General features: G+C 64.5%; 1 pseudogene; it reads left to right on the plus strand.

Moving 5' to 3' along the window:
* The first annotated feature begins 3,357 nt into the window (after positions 1–3,357).
* Positions 3,358–5,000, plus strand: part of LOC141382097 (18S ribosomal RNA) — a 1,939-nt pseudogene continuing 296 nt past the window's right edge.

Raw genomic sequence — 5,000 nt, forward strand, 5'->3', positions numbered from 1 at the left:
CCAGGCCAGGCCCAGCCCAGCCAGCCAGCCAGCCAGCCCAGGCAAGGCCAGGCCAGGCCAGGCCAGGCCAGGCCAGGCCAGGCCAGGCCAGGCCAGGCCCAGCCCAGCCAGGCCAGCCCAGCCGAGCCCAGCCAGCCAGCCAGCCAGCCAGCCCAGCCCAGCCCAGCCCAGCCCTGCCCTGCCCTGCCCTGCCCTGCCCTGCCCAGCCCAGCCCAGCCCAGCCCAGCCAAGCCCAGGCCGGCCAGCCAGCCAGCCAGCCAGCCAGCCCAGGCCAGGCCAGGCCAGGCCAGGCCAGGCCAGGCCAGGCCCAGCCCAGCCAGCCAGCCAGCCAGCCAGCCAGCCAGCCCAGGCCAGGCCAGGCCAGGCCATGCCCAGCCCAGCCAGCCAGCCAGCCCAGGCCAAGCAAGCCCTGGCTGGGCAGCAAGCCCAGCTCAGCCAGCCAGCCCAGGCCAGGCAAGCCCTGGCCGGCCAGCCAGCCAAGCCCAGCCAGCCAATCAGTCAGTCAAGCCAAGGCCAGTCAGTCAGGTCAATCAGCCCAGCCCAGCCCAGCCTAGCCTAGCCTAGCCCAGCCCAGCCCAGCCCAGCCCAGCCCAGCCCTGCCCTGCCCAACCTGACAGCCAGGCCTGCTCAGCCAGCCAGCCAGCCATCCTGGTGTTGGAGAGGCTTGGGCTTTAGAGTGGTTGGTCGATAGTCCATGGCCGGAGGGAGAGTGAGCACTATCTCCTCCCACTTCTCCTCTTCCTTTACCACCACCACCACCACCACCACCACCACCACCACCACCACCACCACCACCCCGGAGGCCCGGGGATTGGGCTTGGGGATAGGGTAAGGGTTGCCTGGAGGCTTGGGGGTGGGTTAGGGCTGCCCGGAGGCCCGGGGATTGGGCTTGGGGATAGGGTAAGGGTTGCCTGGAGGCTTGGGGGTGGGTTAGGGCTGCCCGGAGGCCCGGGGATTGGGCTTGGGGATAGGGTAAGGGTTGCCTGGAGGCTTGGGGGTGGGTTAGGGCTGCCAGGAGGCCCGGGGATTGGGCTTGGGCATAGGGTAAGGGTTGCCTGGAGGCTTGGGGGTGGGTTAGGGCTGCCTGGAGGCCCGGGGATTGGGCTTGGGGATAGGGTAAGGGTTGCCTGGAGGCTTGGGGGTGGGTTAGGGCTGCCAGGAGGCCCGGGGATTGGGCTTGGGCATAGGGTAAGGGTTGCCTGGAGGCTTGGGGGTGGGTTAGGGCTGCCTGGAGGCCCGGGGATTGGGCTTGGGCATAGGGTAAGGGTTGCCTGGAGGCTTGGGGGTGGGTTAGGGCTGCCTGGAGGCCCGGGGATTGGGCTTGGGGATAGGGTAAGGGTTGCCTGGAGGCTTGGGGGTGGGTTAGGGCTGCCAGGAGGCCCGGGGATTGGGCTTGGGCATAGGGTAAGGGTTGCCTGGAGGCTTGGGGGTGGGTTAGGGCTGCCTGGAGGCCCGGGGATTGGGCTTGGGGATAGGGTAAGGGTTGCCTGGAGGCTTGGGGGTGGGTTAGGGCTGCCAGGAGGCCCGGGGATTGGGCTTGGGCATAGGGTAAGGGTTGCCTGGAGGCTTGGGGGTGGGTTAGGGCTGCCTGGAGGCCCGGGGATTGGGCTTKGGGATAGGGTAAGGGTTGCCTGGAGGCTTGGGGGTGGGTTAGGGCTGCCTGGAGGCCCGGGGATTGGGCTTGGGGATAGGGTAAGGGTTGCCTGGAGGCTTGGGGGTGGGTTAGGGCTGCCAGGAGGCCCGGGGATTGGGCTTGGGCATAGGGTAAGGGTTGCCTGGAGGCTTGGGGGTGGGTTAGGGCTGCCTGGAGGCCCGGGGATTGGGCTTGGGGATAGGGTAAGGGTTGCCTGGAGGCTTGGGGGTGGGTTAGGGCTGCCAGGAGGCCCGGGGATTGGGCTTGGGCATAGGGTAAGGGTTGCCTGGAGGCTTGGGGGTGGGTTAGGGCTGCCAGGAGGCCCGGGGATTGGGCTTGGGGATAGGGTAAGGGTTGCCTGGAGGCTTGGGGGTGGGTTAGGGCTGCCAGGAGGCCCGGGGATTGGGCTTGAGCATAGGGTAAGGGTTGCCTGGAGGCTTGGGGGGGTTAGGGTTAGGGTTGCCCGGAGGCCTGGGGATTGAGCTTGGGGATAGGGTAAGGGTTGCCTGGAGGCTTGGGTGTTAGGGTTAGGGTTTCCCGGAGGACTGGGAATTGGGTTAGGGTTGCCTGGAGACTTGGGGGTGGGGTTAGGGCTGCCCGGAGGCCTGGGGATTGGGCTTGGGGATAGGGTTAGGGTTGCCCGGAGGCTTAGTTGTTGGGCTTGTGGAGCTTTGGCTTGCCTGGTTGCCTGAGGCTTGGGAGAAGTGCCACCCCGCGTGCCAGCCAGAAAGGTCAGCTGTGGGTGACCAGCAGCACCGCTCCGGCTGCCGAAGGCAAAGTCAGTCGCGGGTCACCATCGGCACCCGATTCGGCAAGGGAGAAGCAAGAAGCGGCCGCTAACCCTGACTATCCATGGCCCCCGAGCTCAGGTTCACAGCCGGGCGGGACGTGACCTCTTGGGTCTCTCTCTCCCGGAGGTCTGGGCAGCCGTCACTGGTTATCGCTGACCTGCCGTCGAGGTTTCGGGGAAGGCGTGATTTAGTGGACTTAGGTTTTGAGCGCGTAACTACGTGCCACCGCCTTCCACCACCTGACCGATGGGAATTGTGCGCGATGCCCCAGGGGCAGGCCCCTTGCCCGGTCCTCCGACAAAGGGGACCGCTGTGGGTGGGGTGGGTTCCTCCCCGTTTTGGGCATTCGAAAGGAGGGCGAGGCGGGCCTTCACCCAGACCTCGACCCTTGCTCCTTTGGGTTAAAGACTCAGATGGCCCGTCGATCTCAGACCGCCCTGTACCGACGGAACAAGTGCGCTAGTCGGTGCTGTGCGTGCGCTCTTACCGGGCAGCATCCCTCCTTGCCCCCCCTCCTCTTCCTCACCACCCGGGTGTAATCCCGGGCGCGTAGGCTGACTTGGGGGTGGGGAAGCTGTGTGGTAGGCGCGCGCGGCATCTGCGGCGCACTCGATCCCGTTGCGAAGCACGATCCTTCCTGGTGATGGCCTCGACCCAGCGGCCAGCCCAACGCCGGCAGACCCCCCTCATTTCCATGTGTGCGGTGGGGGGTGGGTAGGCGGCGGTACCTGGGAGCCCAATCCCCCCCTCCCACTTAGCCCGCGTGCCCCCTCCTGCGAGCAGTCGTGACGCCTCGGCGGAGCGAGGCCCGCTTGTAGGTAGGCGGCGCGGAGCTGTGGTGCGGGCGGGAGGGTTCTCTTCCGCCGAGTCCTTTCCCTCTCTCCTCCGGCACTCTCGGGCCTTACCACCACGCGATTCACCCGAGGCGAGGGCTACCTGGTTGATCCTGCCAGTAATATATGCTTGTCTCAAAGATTAAGCCATGCAAGTCTAAGTGCACACGGCCGGTACAGTGAAACTGCGAATGGCTCATTAAATCAGTTATGGTTCCTTTGATCGCTCCACCCGGTTACTTGGATAACTGTGGCAATTCCAGAGCTAATACATGCCAACGAGCGCCGACCTGGGCCGCCCTTCTCCCCTCGGGGCGGGGGGTGGGTACCCGGGGACGCGTGCATTTATCAGATCCAAAACCCATGCGGGTGCGCGGGCGGTGGAGAGGGGGGCCTCGCGCCTACCCGCCGCCGTCCGCCCCCGGCCTCGCTTTGGTGACTCTAGATAACCTCGGGCCGATCGCGCGCCCTCGCGGCGGCGACGGTTCATTCGAATGTCTGCCCTATCAACTTTCGATGGTAGGTCCGTCGCCTACCATGGTGACCACGGGTGACGGGGAATCAGGGTTCGATTCCGGAGAGGGAGCCTGAGAAACGGCTACCACATCCAAGGAAGGCAGCAGGCGCGCAAATTACCCATTTCCGACACGGAGAGGTAGTGACGAAAAATAACAATGCAGGTCTCTTTCGAGGCCCTGCAATTGGAATGAGTGCATCCCAAACCCATGGGCGAGGACCCATTGGAGGGCAAGTCTGGTGCCAGCAGCCGCGGTAATTCCAGCTCCAATAGCGTATGCTAACGTTGCTGCAGTTAAAAAGCTCGTAGTTGGATCTCGGGGACCGGGCCGCGCGGTCCGCCGCGAGGCGAGCCACCGCCGGTCCCGGACCCCCAGGCCTCCCGGCGCCCCCCGGATGCCCTTGACTGGGTGTCCTCGGCTTGGGGCCCGGAGCGTTTACTTTGAAAAAATTAGAGTGTTCAAGGCAGGGCCGGCACCGCGCCCCATTGAATACCCCAGCTAGGAATAATGGAATAGGACCCCGGTTCTATTTTCTGTGGGTTTCCGGAACCCGGGGCCATGATCGAGAGGGACGGCCGGGGGCATTCGTATTGCGCCGCTAGAGGTGAAATTCTTGGACCGGCGCAAGACGGACCGGAGCGAAAGCGTTTGCCAAGAACGTTTTCATTAATCAAGAACGAAAGTCGGAGGTTCGAAGACGATCAGATACCGTCGTAGTTCCGACCGTAAACGATGCCGACCCGCGATCCGGCGGCGTTTATTCCCATGACCCGCCGGGCAGCGTTGCGGGAAACCACGAGTCTCTGGGCTCCGGGGGGAGTATGGTTGCAAAGCTGAAACTTAAAGGAATTGACGGAAGGGCACCACCAGGAGTGGAGCCTGCGGCTTAATTTGACTCAACACGGGGAACCTCACCCGGCCCGGACACGGAAAGGATTGACAGATTGACGGCTCTTTCTCGATTCTGTGGGTGGTGGTGCATGGCCGTTCGTAGTTGGTGGAGCGATTTGTCTGGTTGATTCCGATAACGAACGAGACTCTGGCATGCTAACTAGTTACGCGGCCCCGCGCGGTCGGCGTCTGCAACTTCTTAGAGGGACAAGTGGCGTTCAGCCACGCGAGACTGAGCAATAACAGGTCTGTGATGCCCTTAGATGTCCGGGGCTGCACGCGCGCCACAATGGGCGGATCAACGTGTGCCTACCCTGCGCCGACAGGCGCGGGT

Source organism: Danio rerio, chromosome 4, assembly GCF_049306965.1.
Source record: "Danio rerio strain Tuebingen ecotype United States chromosome 4, GRCz12tu, whole genome shotgun sequence".
Lineage (NCBI taxonomy): Eukaryota > Metazoa > Chordata > Actinopteri > Cypriniformes > Danionidae > Danio > Danio rerio.